The sequence below is a fragment of the Rattus norvegicus genome, chromosome 1, assembly GCF_021556685.1.
Source record: "Rattus norvegicus strain SHRSP/BbbUtx chromosome 1, alternate assembly SHRSP_T2T, whole genome shotgun sequence".
NCBI classification, from domain to species: Eukaryota; Metazoa; Chordata; class Mammalia; order Rodentia; family Muridae; genus Rattus; species Rattus norvegicus.
Window position 1 is genome coordinate 104842719 of NC_141534.1, and position 17624 is coordinate 104860342.

The following is a 17624-nucleotide window of genomic DNA, read 5'->3' on the forward strand; positions in this document are numbered from 1 at the left end:
TGGTAGAGTCAGTTGATATCTGTTCAATAACTAGTGTAGCTGCTACTGTCCTGGGGCCAAGCTGGGTGACCCCAGCCGCTGATGCACCATGGGAAAGCCTAGCAATCAAGAGCACTAGTGGGAGATAGCTTGCTTGTACTTCCCAGAATTTTCATCTTGTGCAGCTGTAGGGAGCTGTGAAGGAGACCACAAGCCAGACCATGGTGAGTGTGTTGTGGGCACTGTCCCCAGAAAAGGAAGAGCAGATTGGCTGATGTATCAGAATCTGATCTGCTAGATTAGGAATGGACTGTGAGCCATATTGTAGTTCTGTTGTTAAATGCGGTGATCTTGGCAGGGCCCTTAGACTCTCAGTCATCCTGAGTGTACATTCCATGAGGAGGGTAAGGGTCTGCAGCACTAGGAAGCTACATTACAGACAGTACCCACAAGTGGGCACACACAGGCACTGCTATTGGTGTGCACTATGAAGAAAGGCAGTTTGAAAAATGAAAGCCTGTTTTTTTTCTTTTGAACATTGCATTTTTACATTCAGTTTTGCATGACAAATTTCCAAACAGTTTAAAAGCTGATAGAAAGGAGGTATGGGGGTTATCCTTCAGCAATATTAGATTGGAATCATTTTAACTTTTAATGAGCAGCAGTGGAATATGTAGCAAAGGATGGCATTGTCTGGCATTAATAGGAGGAGAAGCCCTTGTTACTGTGAAGGCTCATTTCCCCAGTGTAGAGGAATGCCAGGATGTTGAGTTAGGAGTGGGTGGGTTGGAGGGGGTCTTCATAGAAGCAGAGGAAGGAGAGAGGGAACATTTGAAATGTAAATACATAAAATATCCAGTAAAAACTAAAATGAAAGTTTCCGGGCTGGAGAGATGGCTCAGCAGTTAAGAGCACTGACTGCTCTTCCAGAGGTCCTGAGTACAATTTCCAGCAACCACATGGTGGCTCACAACCATCTGTAATGAGATCTGATGCCCTCTTCTGGTGTGTCTGAAGACGACAGCTACAGTGTCCTTATATGTAATAAATAAATCTTAAAAAAAAAAAAAGAAAAGAAAGTAAGTAAGTTTCCAGGGGAGAAAAGTAGGAAAGGGGGTTGTGAATGTTGATATAAGAAACTACTTTCTCCTCCAGCAGTGACACCACCTTCAGGTGACAATGACCTGCGCATCTGTTGCCATGGCGATGGCCATACATTCCCAGCATACATTTGGTTCAGCTCCCACCTTCACCTGGGAGTAGTTACGTCACAGTTTAAATAAAAGGCAGACCCTCTCCTGCCCCCTTCCCCTTCTCTTTCTTCTTTCTCTCTTACCTACACTGGTCTCCCATCATCCTCAATAAACCTCCTCCTTGTGGCCTGGTATGGTCTGTCCTGACGCGAACTGCAATTCTATCACAACATTGGTGCAAAACTCCGGGATCTCCTCACACTGTGCCTGGTCCCAGTGACTGACTGCTGCTGCATTTTTCCAGCACCGTGGGCCCAGTCCACCATCGCTAGCACGTCTCTCCCACAGAACCTCCTCCTGGCCACTGCGAGACTCACAGACTTCCACCATGTGAGTTGCTGTTGCACGTGACCACGCAGGACATCCAGACTTCTACTAAGTAAGCTGCTGCCTGCCTTGGTCCACCACTTGGTGCTAGCTCTTGCCACAGGGTTACGTTGTCGGACAGGCCTACACCAACGATACGGTTTTAAAATTCTCGCACAAACATCGGCAGATTGGTAAGGAGTTGGCAGGGAAGACCCCTGATTTCCGAAGTAGGGCATGGCCAATCTTTATGGGATGAAAGGGTTAATGCTTCACAAACACGGTCCTTATGACCAGCCTTCTAGCTGACATACAACGGAAGACTTGGACCCTTGAGCGAAAATTCCCTTAGAAGCAGTTCTCGATCCCCTCCCACTTCCGGGCTCTTGCAGCCGTTTAGAAACTCCCAAGCCGGGCTGGAGAGATGGCTCAGTGGTTAAGAGCACCGACTGCTCTTCCAGAGGTCCTGAGTTCAATTCCCAGCAACCACATGGTGGCTCACAACCATCCGTAATGGGATCTGATATCCCCTTCTGGTGTGTCTGAAGACAGCTACAGTGTACTCATATACAAAATAAATAAATAAATCTTTTAAAAAAAAAGAAACTCCCAAGCCTGGATACAGAAGTACATGGTCTTAGAGAGTCTAGGTGACAACTTACACATCTAGCTTAATGTTCATGCCAGTAAGATTAATTTAATAACCATCTCCCCAATGGCTGGGATGACTCCTGGAAAATTTCAGATCTCTGAAGTGAACACCCGACTTGAGGGCATCAAAACTAATACACATATGCAATAAGGTCTGGATTCAGTACCCGTTAGACAGTGGCTCCAAATGTCCACATAATGGCACATCTGATCCAAAAATCTTTCGGGATCTTCATACATACTGCCAGCAGTCTGGTAAATGGAAAGAGGTCCTCTATGCCCAAGCATTTACCTATCTTCCCTCCAACCCCTCTCTGTGCTCCTCTTGTAACACCCACAGATAACAGTCTTTGCCAAAAGGGTCAGGAAACTGCATCATTGCCCAGTGCCAGGAACCGATCCAAATTGCTGTCATCCCTGTATCGGTTATCCCATCTAAATATTATGATCTCTTTACTTGATTTCTCTTTGACCAGACAAAAGATGGTTGTAAAAAATGGCCAGACAAATATGGGGACTGCCCATATTGGTCTTTTCAAATGCATATGCTACAATCGTGGATTTTTTTTAATCAACAAGGCAAGACACTTTTTCTACATACAAGACCCATGGAATCCCAAGTGGGAGACAGGAGTTGTTGCTAAGCTCTACCATGAAAAATCAAGCAGGATCTCCAGTAAGTACTATCAGCATCCAGAGAAAATGTGTCTCAATTGCCCAACCTCTAGATATCAGAAAACAAGGAAAAGTAATCAAAAACTGCTCCAAGTTTCTTACGTCTTTCACATACTCCATCATAAATGGCACTAACTTGTCATTTTGCCTTTTGCTTCAGACCCTGACCTCGGCATACCAACTCCTTATGTTGTCTTAGAAAAGGCTTTCAACATTGTTGAGACTGTTTTAGACTATGAGGGCTTTTGAAGTTATATTGAATGTATTTTACATTATCCTATGGTTAGGTATGGTTCCCCATAGACTCATATGTTTGAATAAGCCTACAGGTACCACGGAGTGGTTATGCTCGGCCCAGGGAGTAGCACTATTAGAAGGTCTGGCCCTGTTAAAGTAGGTGTAGCCTCATTGGGGTAGATATGTCACTGTGCGTATGGGCTTTAAGACCCTCATCCTAGCTGCCCGGAAGCTAGTATTCTACTAGCAGAATTCAGATGAAGATGTAGAAGTCATATATCTTTTGTACCATGCCTGACTGAATGTTGCCATGTTCCTGCCTTGATGATTATAGACTGAACCTCTATATGTAAGCCAGCAGCAATTAAATGATGTCGTTATAAGAGTTGCCTTGGTCATGGTGTCTGCTCCCAGCAGTAAAACCCTAACTAAGAAAGTGGGAGTGCTTCAAGTTTCTCCCCATTTAATTTGATGTTGGCTAATGGTTTGCTGTATATTGCTTTTATTATGCTTAGTTGTGTTCCTTGAATTCCTGATCTCTCCAAGACATTTAACACGAAAGGGTACTGTATTTTGTCAAAGGCTTTTTTAGCATCTAATGAGATGCTCATATGACTTTTGCATTTGAGTTTGTTTATATAATGGGTTGTGTTGATGGATTTTCATATGTTGAACCATCCCTGGGATCAAGCCTACTTGATCATTGTGAATGATGGTTTTAATGTGATCTTGGTCCTTGAGTATTTTTGCATCTGTACTCATAAGCAAAATTTGTTAATGTTCTATTTCTTTGTTGGGTCTTTGTGTGGTTTAGCTAGCAGAACTGTGCCTTCATGAAATGATTTAGGTCGTGTTCTGTCTATTTCTATTTTGTGAAAGAATTTGAGGAGTATTGGTATTAGCTTTCTTTGAAGGTCTGGTAAAATTATCCACTAAATCTATCTGGCCCTGAGCATTTTTGGTTGGGAGGTTTTTAATTATTGCTTCTATCTTTTTAGCATTTGTGGGACAGCTTAGATACATTGTCTGATATTTAACTTTGGTACATGGTATCTGTCTAGAAAAATCATCTATTTCATCTGAATTTGACAATTTTGTTGCATGTAGGCTTTTGTAGTAGGATTTGATGACCTTTTGAATTTCTTCTGTTTCCATTGTTATGCTTCCCTTTTCATTTCTGATTTTGTTGATTTGGATACTGTCTCTATGCCCTCTAGTTAGCTAGGCTGAGCGTTAATCTATCTTGTTGCAAATGCAAACATTACTCTATCAGAGAACAAGACTTAGTTCCCAACACTTACATCAGGCAGTGTAAACTGTATGACACAGTAGATCTAGAATAAATACTTGTGATTAGTTTGAGTCCACCATGAACATATATATTCATGTGCATACACACGTGTGCATGCACACATACACACATACAGAGACAGAGACAGACAGACAGACAGAGATAGAGAGTAAGAGAGAGTCTCAAAAGATGCTTCCACTTTTTCACAAGAACAGCCCATCCGTCTTTCATCACTCAATGCCATTTATAGTCCAGTTTTCCAAAAATGTTCAGTATCCTTTAGCAAAATTTTTCAAAGTCATAAAGCACATAAATCCACCTACCTCCTAAGACCAACCCCAATTTACTGGTATGAATTATCATTCTCATTCCATTCTATTTATTTTTTTGTACCAAAAATAATAACCTTTCAACAGAAAGGAGTTACATATGGTTACTAGTCCTGTAGGTACTGAGAATCAAACTTGGGTTCTCAGAAAGAGCAGCCAGTGCTCTTAGACACTAAGTCATAACTCCAGCTTCTTGGCATGCCCTTTCTTTCTTTCTTTTTTTTTTTTTTTTTTTTGGAGCTGGGGACCGAACCCAGGGACTTGCGGTTGCTAGGCAAGCGCTCTACCGCTGAGCTAAATCCCCAACCCCTTGGCATGCCCTTTCAATGCTGCTCATAGCAACTAATTTAAAAATCTCTCTGTCCATCAAACTTTGAAGAAAAATAATGATTTCATATCTAAATTAAAATACACCCCCCCTACACAGACACTTTAGTAAGAGAACTTGTAGGAAAACAGATGTAGATGTTATATTTAATTGTGGACTGGCTTACACTTTCAGATAGTCCATTAGTATCATGGTGAGAAGCTTGGTGGCACTTAGGAAGACATAGTGCTTAATAAGGAGCTGAGAGTCTATGTCTTGAACTATAGGATGAGAGAGACAGGGGAGAAAGACAGAGAGAAAGAAAGATAGGGACAGAGAATTAGAGGCAGAGACAGACACACAGACACACATACTCATAATATCTGGGTTGGCTGTGGGATTTTGAAACTTCCCAGCGTACCTCATGACGCACTTCCTCCAATAGGGTTACAACTCCTTATCCTTTAAATCTTTTCAAATATTGCCACTTTGAGGACTACGAATTTAAATAAATGGACTTATGGGGAGCATTTTTTTAAGATCTATTTATTTATATACAAGTACGCTGTAACTGTCTTCAGACACACCAGAAGAGGGCATCAGATCTCATTACAGATGGTCGGGAGCCACCATGTGGTTGCTGGGATTTGAACTCAGGACCTCTGGAAGAGCAGTCGGTGCTCTTAACCGCTGAACCATCTCTCCAGCCCTATGGGGAAATTTTTAATCAAACTGCCACAAATACTATGCTTAACCGTTCCCAACTTTGACAGTCCTGGGGCTGATGTCACTTTCATCACTCATAATAGTCCACTTGTTGAGAGTAAACTATTAAAGCAATAAAATAGGAACACTGTCAGTAAACTAAACACTTTAGCCTAAGACTCGATCTTCAACTGTAAAACTAGCATGAGACAAATCCAAAGGACAGAGATAATAGGATGAAAGACACAGGGACAAAGCAATCCCATTATCTGAGGACTGGGAGATGATACATTTCCCTACACAGGTGAGCATGTGTCAGCCCATTGAGGCCTCAGTCTGGAGAGAAGATTCAGAAGGGACAAGGTCTCCAAGAACTGGAGCAAACCTGGCAGGAATGAACTGACTTTAATGAAATCCTTAACAGAAATGAGAATTTTTTTCCCTTTGCAAATCAGGAAATCACCGATGGAGGGAATATTACATCTTCCAAAGTGAGGAGGAGGCTTCAACTTGAATTACAGCTACCCTTGAAAAATCATTTTTCCTAAGGTTGCTGGATAACTTTCTAACTAAGCAGCTTCAGATGTCCGTGAAAGTAACTCTGTTCAGAGTTTTTTTTTTTTATTATGTTCATTTATTTTTCTTTACTTTGATAGCAATGCCACATATGAAGAGCTCAGAGGATATGTTATGTCAACCACCTCTTTCCATCATACGAGATTCCGAGGAACTAAGTTATAAGACTCGATGGGCATTGCTTTTACATGCAAAGTCACCTCCTGAGATCTCATGAGATGCGACATAACTTGACATTAGAGTTAAAAAGGATTCTCCTTCTACAATGAAGGCTCCATTATGTGCTTTATGTCACAAAGGTAAACTTTTTTTTATTATTTCTAAATGTATTTCCTTTCTAAATAAGTGTATGTAGACACCTTTGTTGACAGGCATACCCCACATCTGGCAAAGCTGTTATCAGACATAAAATTGAAATTCTAACTTCAAAGGAATAACCTTCCCAATATATCTAACAATAAGACAAAGCCTGAAACCTGGTGTTTCACATGAACATCCCAAAGAGAAGTAACAAGATATGGGGATGAAACTTTGCTGCCAAGATGACATTCTCCCATAATATACAACATTAGAAAAAACAGACCATTAACAAAATTTGTGGTTATTATAGCATAGTGGTTTTGTTCCCGATAACACCTGGCGATGCCATATTAAAGTACTTCTTGACCCATGGTTCCTAGGAAAAGAATTGATCACTACTTATAACTGTTCCTTTAGGAAAGTCCTAAAGGCCTGGCCTTGTGTTTTTATTTGACACTCGGTTTAAACCGAAGTGCTTGACACTCTTTTACCCTGGACTGAAAGGATGAAAAGGAATATTCAAATAATTATTTGTGAATGATCTCGACATAATTAATGGAAACTTGCAGCAGTACCTACTACCAGTAAAAAAGGATCTTTCATTCTTTGATTTAAAGAACTCACAGTGTTATTAACTAGGATGCACTGTGTATTTCTTGAATCTTTACAGTGTGAAAAAGTTTCCTTAATAGTGAGTTACTTCAGGTGTGAACATAGTTCTGTGTGTAAAGTGCTTTCAAACAATTGTTCTGTCCACAATTTGAATGCACAAAAGCCATAACCATAACAGACATGTTAGTGCACACATTTATTCCTAGTTTTCCTATGGTGAAATACAGGTTTGATCAGGGAGAATACCTGAACACTCAAGGGCATCTAACCTGAAAGACATAATAAGAAACCACAAGAGCAAAGTCTTAAACATTGCAAGGAATGTAAGAATGTATGAAATCTTGTCCTTTGTCCTCAAACACAAACCTTGATGCTCACATGTCAACACTTACAGAATAAAGGACCATGCTCTGGATGGTTTTCTATGGCTGTGATAAAGAGAATAGCTAAAAGCAACACATGGAAGAAAATGTGTATTTGGTTTGAACATAGAGCATACAGTGCATCATGTAGGGAAGAAAGGCTGAAACTGAAGCAGACCAAAAATCATGCAGCCAGGAAGTGTAATAAAATCAATGGAAGAATTTTGTTTCCTGGATTGCTGCCTAGCCTCATGTTCAGCCATCTTTCTAATACTTCTCAGTACTACCAAGAGTTCACAGTGAGCACATCAATCACTATGCAGGAAATTGCACTACAGAGTTTCCTGCAGTACAATTTGTTGTATGCATTTTCTGAATTGTGGTATCTCCTTCCCCAAAACTGATCAGTTTTTTCATTACACACACACACACACACACACACACACACACACACATTATAATTGACATCTTGTCAACTCAACAAATACACAATTACCAACTGTTAACCTTTGCTTTTTACATTAATCTCAGGATTTTATGTTCTATGATGATATAGCACAGTCCAACTTTTAAAAGTCCTTATTTCTTTCAAAAATGTCAACACTTTAAAGAATCACTGTTTCTTTAATATATCCATTCTCTTAACTGTGGGCTCCTGAAAAATCAAAGTGAAGTTACATAGTTTCTTCCAAAGAGGAAGAACCATTGCACAGTGCAACCCAAAAGCACAATAAAAACCCAATGACATAAATAACTGGGTGTTGCTGAGTCCTGCCTGGTAAGGACAGAATGACATGGTTCCTGCCCCTGGGACAGGATCGGCAGACAAAGGCCTCTATGAGTGTCAGTGGCTGCTGTGGGTATAAAGGCTTTTGTTGTTGTTTGTATAATAATGTAATAATGTAAATAATAATATTTTACATTTGTCCATCAATGAATACCCCCCCATTAACGTTAATGACTCCATGGTAACCAGAAGGAGCCCAAATCTGGAAGGCAAAGACGAGGCTAATATTTCAGTAGAATGGTAACATTAGCTAGGATGTTCTGGACAGCCCTTAAGGCTGTGGAAAAGAACTCTAAAAACATGGGTTCGAAAATGCACAATTTATCAAAAAATAAGAATGCACTATGAGCTATATGAGAGGTTTGAACTATATTAGAGGTTTCACGAATCTAAAGGAACAAAAGCAGCTGAGCTGAGCCAACTTGTCAGAGGGATGAGGAAGGAGATAAAGAAACGTAGGGAGTGGTAATAGCCAGAGATCCCATCCAGCTAAATTTTTGTTTTTATGCCTACACACACAGATTTCTGAGTTCAAGGCTGACCTGGGACAGAGCAAGGTTAGGCCCAGGTGTGATAGAAATAGTAATTCCAGGTTTGGGTCCCACCCAGCTAATTTATCATCTGTGCTTACAGAGGCAGATCTCTGAATTCTTTTGCTCTATTAAAAGAAAACGTATGCTTGCTGTCTGCTAAGAATTAAGGGGCTGCAGTCACTGGGTGCCAATTGACAGGGTAATGAAGTGGGAACATGGAGTAAATGGCTAGATCAATATGTAAAATAAAAGACTGGGCTTATGATCCGCAAGTGATGAGTTATCCAGAGAATCTTTTAGAATAGTGAGAGAGAACTGCTTGGAAAACTGTTTAGAGCAGAAAATAGAGAGGGGAGTGGGTATCTGGAGAACTCCAGAGAAAGCAGAACATAGAGGAACCTGGAAACCTGTCTCGAGCAGTTCGTAGGCCACTGACTTGGATTCACATCCACTCCCATACACACTTTCCTCAGAAACTCACTCCAAGCTAAGACTGGCCTTTGGCCAGTTAGTTGTCCAGTGTTGAAACTCAAATCTTCTTTGTCGAATGGGGATGATATAGCTTCATTTCCCTGGTTTTGCCATCCACAGCACACACAAAAATTGTCACATAGACTCGGACCAAATCATCCCATTGGCCATCCCAATATCCTGGATCACTGACATGTTAGAGGTGCACCGGACTTAGAACATTGCTTTAAATGGTTCTCAGACATTCAAGATTCCTCCATTCAGAATTCTGTGTTTAGCTTTGTGTATGTATGTATGTATGTATATGTATATATATATATATATATATATATATATATATATTACAGATTCAATATGTGATATACATTATAGTATACTTAGTAGATCAAGGTAATATGGGGTTCTTAATGAGACCCAAATTAAGAAAATTATACCTGTTAAAGGACAGTTGACATTTTCCCTTTCTTTTCCTGCTAAAACCATTAAACTTTTATTTAGTTCTATATTGTTTCCTACGGTGTTTTTCATTCATCATGTTCCAAGTTAAAAGTCAACTTTATTTGATTTGTTCTTTCTCAATAATACTTCGATTTATACATCACACTTTGTTTCCGTTGTTTCATGGTGTGTTCTGTGAACTAGTTGATAGTTTACTAAATTATTAAATGTAAAACGTCTGCTTTTGTAATCATTTCCTATGTATCTCAGCCTTGAGTTTAAGTATAATCAGGCTCCCCTGCATTTAATCAGGAATGCTTCTCTCTTCTAACTGAGAAGAGACTGCAAGTTTGGCCTACTTGTAAAATAAAATTGACATTACACTTGAATGGTTGCTCCCGGTTTTAGATACCAGAACAATATTCACTTAAAAAATTTAATTTCGGGGTTGGGGATTTAGCTCAGTGGTAGGGTGCTTGCCTAGCAAGCGCAAGGCCCTGGGTTCGGTCCCCAGCTCCGAAAAAAAAGAAAAAAGAAAAAAATTTAATTTCATTTTAGATGGGTTGTACTATGAAAGTGACTTTATAGACCAGCATGGATATGAATTTGCCTCCAAAGTCCTGGAATTAATAGCATGTGCTACCATGCCTGGCAATATTCATTTTTGAAAATGGTTATATGCTGACTGATGGCAAGCACATGAAATAACCTTTAGATGGAGTGTGTTGTTACAACACTTCAATGTACTTTTTTAATGTATATGGTTTACTTTTGTTCTTTTCCATACTCTGTGTGTGTGTGTGTGTGTGTGTGTGTACAATGTAGTTCACAAACTCACAGTGATCTTTCTGCCTCTTTGCCCTCAGTACTGGGACTGAAGAAATGCTCTACCATACCCAGCTTTAGAAATAAGTTTTATGGTATAAATTGTCTCTATTTTTTAATAAAAATAAATTTATTCACTATTTGTTTGTGTATGAGTGTTTGTCTAAATGTTTGTCTTTGTACTCCAGTCATGCCTCTTGGCCAGGAAGGCCAGGGGATGTTGTGAGAATTCCTGAACCTGGAGTGACACATAGTAATGTGTGGCCTTATATACTGAGAAAGACGAAACTTGGGTGCCCCATAAGAAATTTCAGTTCTCTAAGCTTTTGAGCTGTTTTCTACTGCAAGATTTCTTTTCTTGATAATGTTTTCAGTCAAAGGCATTCTAGATCACTTGGGGGCCAGAGTTCTGTTGAGTAGGCCCCAGCAGGTAAGAGACAGGAAAGTGAACCACACTAAAAGATGAGAAAGAAATCCAGGTACACACTGACTTTATCAACTTGGATCAGAATTCAGAGAGTGTAATATCACGTGGTTCACTGTTAGCAAATTGAAAACCCATTTACAGTTTGGGAAAACGATTCCAGGCAAAAATCAGTCCAATTCTAAGTCCACAGTAAAGCTTAGTGTGTGCTTACGTAGAACCCCTTTTACAAAGTACATGTGACTGTGACAGTGGGTTCTACAGGTAAAAGACCTGGCTAATGTGGTTTCTGACCAATAGCAGAGATGTCAACAGGGCATAAGGGACATGTGACATGTGCCCTAATGATTGGTAACAGTGAAAGAAGGAAGGAGTTTAAGACAGTCATTTTAAAGAATTTGGGTAAGGTTGGACTCCACGGCAAAAGTTACGTGAGGTCTGCCTACACAGAGAGCAAAAAGGTCACTGGGTCGTTAAGAAAGTCCACTTCCAGCCTTTTAGGTTGCATGCAGGTATTTTATTTTCTTCATTGAGTGCAAGCCTCTGTATATTTAAGATTCCTGGTTACCCTGGATCTGTGGGTGCAAGGACCTTTGTGCCCCCACATCCTGCTCCTCATTAAAGAGTGGAACTCTCTTGAAAGTGAAGGAAGCAGCATCAGCCAGGGATGAGCTCCCTACATGTTTATCCCAAAATACAACCTGTTCAGTGGATTCATATTCACACAGCCAACACACATGGAGACAGCAAGTTATATTAATATATTTGAGCGGACTTAGTCACACATATGAAACGAGAAAGAAATTGGCTAGGAAGAATTTAGGAAGTACTGGAGAAAGGACAAGGAAGAGGAAAATGATGTAATATATTTAATTAAGATATATAAAAATAAATGTTAAAGAAAAAGCAGTTGCTAGACTGATGGTTTAGCAGGTAAGAGCACGGCATGTTTTTACAGAGGATATGGATCCCATTCTCAGACACTGTACAGTAGCTAACCAGTAACTGTTGTAAGTCCAGTCCCAAGGGATATGATGTCTTCTTCTGGCCTCTGCAGGTGTTGTGCAGAGATAAGTGCAGGCAAATACCCACCCACCACTATGTAATAAAAATAAAGTTTACAAAGAGTAGCACACCCTACCTTGATGTCACAGCCAGAAGACAGACAGCACTCAAGGTCAGTTAACATGCAGTCCCTATGATAGTTCATGGAAGCAGCTATGGCCTTCCTTTGAGCCAGCCTTATAGGCAAAAGCAGCCTCATTTTGAAGTTAGAATAGTTCATCATAGTTGTTCATCTAAAAAGAACATTCACAGAGCTGATACCTGAGTTTTCCTAGAAGTTTTTGTATTTGTGTTCTCTGTTCTTTGTATATGAGAATTACGGCATTGATACATATATCTGTTAAATTATACATTATGATTAACAGGTATCAGTGCGTCCTGAGCAATCTACTTTTACAATGTCGTGTACTTGACTTTCTGCTAAGACCTACAGTACGAGGGATTTCTGTCCATCATTTCTACAATTTCCATATGTTTCTGAATGACTTTGAATTAAGAATTCTTTTAAAGATCTCTGCTTCTTAGACTGTGACCATGTTCAGACATGGGATTTTTTTAACTTAGGATCATTAGATGTAAGTGAACCTGTGTGTAAACATATCCAGACTCCCTGAGTAGAATTTTAATGCTTCCTTTCTTGAAGGAAAAAAAAAAGCATTGCTCAATGCAGTCACCATCAAAATCCCAACACAATGCTTCAAAGATATGGAAAGAGAAATTCTCAACTTCATCTGGAAAAACAAAAAAGCCAGAATAGCAAAAACAATTCTTAACAATAAAAAGAGGGCTGGAGAGAGGGCTCAGCGGTTAAGAGCACTGACTGCTCTTCCAGAGGTCCTGAGTTCAATTCCCAGCAACCACATGGTGACTCACAACCATCTGTAATGGGATCTGATGCCCTCTTCTGGTGTCTGAAGATATAGCTACAGTGTATTCATATACATAATAAAGGAATTTAAAAAAAAAACAATAAAAAGAAGGGGAACCACCATCCCTGACCTCAAGCTATAACAGAGCAATAGTGATAAAAACGGCATAGTATTGGTACAGAAACAGACAGGGTGATCAGTGGAATTGAATTGAAGAAACAGAAATAAAACTACCACTTACAGAAACTTGATCTTTGAATGGAAAAAGAAAGCATCTTCAATAAATGGTGCTGGTCTAACTGACAGTCTGTATGTAGAAAAATTTCATATATATATATATATATATATATATGTGTGTGTGTGTGTGTGTGTGTGTGTGTGTGTGTGTGTGTCACTTTGCACAAAGCTCAAGTCCAATTCGATCAAGAATCTCAACATAAAACCAGATACACTGAATCTAATTGACAAAAAAGTGGGAAAGAACCCAAACTCATTGGCACAGGGGAAATTTCCTAAACAGAACTCCAATGGCTCAGGCTCTAAGATCTAGAATTGATAAATGGGAACTCATGAAACAAGAAAGTTACTGTAAGGCAAAGGACAAAGACAATAGGACAAACCAGCAACCTACAGATTGGGGGAGAAAAAACCTTCACTATTCCCACATCTTATAGAAGGCTAATATCCAAAAGATAAAAAGAACTCACAAAGCTAAAGACAAAAAAAATAAACAAGTCAATCAAAAAATGGAGTATAGAACTAAACAGAGAGTTCACAGCAGAGGAATCTCGAATGGCTGAGGAGCACTTAAAGAAATGTTGAAAGTCCTTAGTGACCAGGAAAATGCAAATTAAAATGACCCTGAGATTCCACCTCACACCAATCAGAATGGCAAAGATCAAAAACTCAGGTGACAGCACATGTTAGAAAGGATGTGGAGTATAACAAAGACACGTGCTCCACTATGTTCATAGCAGCCATAATAGCCAGAAGCTGGAAAGAACCCAGGTGCCCTTCAACAGAGGAATGGATACAGAAAATGTGGTACATCTACACAATGGAATATTACTCAGCTATCAAAAACAATGACTTTATGAAATTCATAGGCAAATGGAGGGAACTGGAAAATATCCTGAGTGAGGTAACCCAATCACAGAAAAACACACATGGTATGCACTCATTGATAAGTGGCTATTAGCCCAAATGCTTGAATTGCCCTAGACGCACAGAACACATGAAACTCAAGAAGGATGACCAAAATGCGAATGCTTCACTCCTTCTTTAAAAGGGGAACAAGAATACCCTTGGGAAGGAATAGGGAGGCAAAGTTTAGAACAGAGACAGAAGGAACATCCATTCAGAGCCTCCCCCACATGTGGCCCATACATATACAGCCACCCAATTAGATAAGATGGATGAAGCAAAGAAGTGCAGGCAGACAGGAGCCGGATGTAGATCTCTCCTGAGAGACACAGCCAGAATACAGCAAATACAAAGGCGAATGCCAGCAGCAAACCACTGAACTGAGAACGGGACCCCCGTTGAAGGAATTAGAGAAAGGACTGGAAGAGCTTAAAGGGGCTCGAGACCCCATATGAACAATGCCAAGCAACCAGAGCTTCCAGGGACTAAGCCACTACCCAAAGACTATATACGGACTGACCCTGGGCTCCAACCTCGTAGGTAGCAATGAATAGCCTAGTAAGAGCACCAGTGGAAGGGGAAGCCCTTGGTCCTGCCAAGACTGAACCCCCATGAACATGATTGTTGGGGGGAGGGTGGTAATGGGGGGAGGGTGGAGAGGGGAACACCCATAGAGAAGGGGAGCGGGAGGGGTTAGGGGGATGTTGGCCCAGAAACCGGGAAGGGGAATAACAATCGAAATGTAAATAAGAAATACTCAAGTTAATAAAGATGGAAAAAAAGAAAGAAAGAAAGGATGTGGAGAAAAGGGAACACTCCTCCATTGCTCGTGGTATTGTAAACTGATACAACCACTCTGGAAATCAATCTTAATTCATTTCTTCAAAAAATTAGAAGTAAATCTACCTGAAAACCCAGCTATACCATTCTTGGGAATATACCTAAAAGAGGCCCCACCATGCCACAGGGGCACATGTGCCACTATGTTCATAGTGGCCTTATTCGTGATAGCCAAAAGCTGAAACAACCCAGTTGTCCCACAAGGAAAAAATTGATACAGAAAATGTGGTTCATTTACACAATGGAATACTACTCAGCTATTAAAAATGAGGACATCATGAGTTTTGCAGACAAATGTATGGAACTAGAATATATCCTGCATGAGGTAACTCAGACCCAAAAGACATGCATGGTATACACTCACTAATAAGTGGATATTAGCCAAAAAAAGGACAGGATACCCACGATACAATCCACAGGACTCAAAAAGGTTAACAAATCAAAGGACCCATGTGAAGATGCCTCAATCCTACTTGGGAGGGAGAAGAAAGAAATCATGGGGGCAGAGGGAAGGAGGGACCTGGTTGAGAATGGGTGCACGGAGGGGAAGAGGGAGAACATGATCAGGTATTGGGGGACAGGAAACAGGACTGAATCCCTGAGGGACAGCAGAAAGAATAAAAATAGGCAACCTCGGGAGGTATGAGGTAGGGGGACCCTGTAGAATGTACCAGAGACCTGGGAGGTGAGAGCCTTTTAGGAGGGACACAAAGGGAGGGACCCTTGGATGAAGTACTCTACCATGGGGAGGGAAAACTTGTAGAGTCCACCTCCAGTAGAGGGGCAGGACATCAAGTGCAAGGATAGGGTTGCCATCCCACAGTCAAAAGCTCCCACACAGAATTGTTACAGTCTGAGGGAATTGCAGGAACAAAAATGGAGAAAGGCATGAGAGAAAAGAGGTCCAGTGACAGGACCAAATTTCGATCCAGCTCAAGGGGAGGCCGGGTGCCCTGACACTGTTACTGATGCTGTTGTGTGCTTGCAGTGAGGAGCCTAGCATGGCTGCCCTCTGAGAGGCCCAACAAGCAGCTGAAAGTGTCAGGTGAACATACTGGCACCCAGCCAATGGACGGAAACCCAGTACACCTGTGGTTGATCTGGGACAAAGCTGGAAAAATCTAAGGAGGATGGCCCCATGGAAAGACCAGCAGTCTCAAGTGACCTGGACCCCTGAGATCTCTCAGACACTGAGCCACCAAACAGGTAGCATACACCAGCTGATATAAGGCCCCAGACACATATACAATAGAGAGACTTGAGAGATTTAAGAGATTGAGAGACTTGAGAGATCCAAGATCCTTGAGCCCCCAGGGAGTGGGGAGGCCAAGTGGGGTACTGATGGGGGTAGGGACATCCTCTTGGAGACTGGGGTCGCAAGAGGTAGCATGGAATGGGGAGGGGTCAGAGGGCAGACTAGGAGGGGCATAAAGTCTGGACTGTAAAAGAGCATTAAAGAATAACAATAAATAAATTTTTTAAAATTTTTATTTAAAAAGCATTGCTTTGGAAATGACTCCTAGGTTCTCCTTTCCTGCAACAGGAAAGAAATCTTTCTCAGCTCTTCTGTCTTGGCTCTTGGGATGGTTTTTCTTGGTAGTCAAATTGGCTATACATGGAATTAACTGAAACTGCAACAGTTCAGTACTGTGGGAAATTTTTTGATTATAGTTTTTTAAGATGTAAAGCCCTTTTTTAAATCTGAGTCTTTTTTAATGATAAGAAATACCTTTAATATAGGCCACATTTATGAAGGTCATTGAAGACCCTAGTTCTCCTTGTCTTCATGGCCTACCTCTGGCTAGCAAGTCCAATTTTTTTAAGTGAAATTAGAGCAACTCACAGCAGCCATTGTTGGACTACTTGGACTGAAGCTTGTAAGCCTTTCCAGTAAATCCACTTTCTACATATATAGAGAGATCCATTCTGTCAGTTCTGTTCATCTAGATACCTTTATTAATACGGCCGAGTGGTTTTGTTTTCTCCCCCTTCTCACAGAGGAAGGTGTGCTGGTTCACAATGGTGTTCCATAGTGCTTATCAAATGTTTCCTGCTTTTCTCCCAGGGTTGTGTAAGGTCTCATACCTACCAGGTAAAGAGTAACTGCAATTTACCTGACCTAACCTTGAAATCACAGAACAAAAATCTTAAGTGTTTCCTAAAAAAAAAAAATTTAAAAAAATCTCTATTTAATTAATACTCTGGGTACCATTCCCCTGTGGACCAGACTGTTTACTTCACTATATGCTGAATGATGGCCAGAAAGCTATCCCCTTTGATTCCAGGACAGAGAAGGGGACTTGCTGGAAGAGAGAATGGTAGGGGAGAAATTGGTAGGGTGTTAGAGGACAGGCACAAGCTCTATTGAAATGCAAATCTCTCCAGATCTGGAAAAGGTCTAGCTCTGGAATGGAAGCCTGTCCCAGGAACCATCTTGCCTAGTCCCTTCAGTGCACTCTCATCCTACACACCTGGAAAAGGGTTGGCCCTAGGGCAGAAGCCAAGGACAGGAAACACTACGCTGTGGCCCTTCATCAGACTCTAATCTTAAGGGAACTGCTCATGTCACTCACGACTTGGTGACCAATCAGGGCCTACAGTCTCCGCCAGTCAGAAGTGGAGGAGGGTGCTTCCGGGCTCCATGTT

The 17624-nt window shown here is 40.9% G+C and overlaps 1 long non-coding RNA gene across 2 annotated transcripts; it reads left to right on the plus strand.

Moving 5' to 3' along the window:
- Positions 1 to 1248: 1248 nt before the first annotated feature.
- Positions 1249 to 10777, plus strand: LOC147996787 (uncharacterized). Of its 2 annotated transcripts, none has more exons than XR_015651057.1 (3): positions 1249 to 1611; positions 6390 to 6608; positions 10679 to 10777. It is a non-coding gene; the product is annotated as an uncharacterized LOC147996787 (long non-coding RNA). The 2 variants fall into 2 exon arrangements; XR_015651062.1 differs by having other exon boundaries at positions 1257 to 1732.
- The last annotated feature ends 6847 nt before the right edge of the window (positions 10778 to 17624 follow it).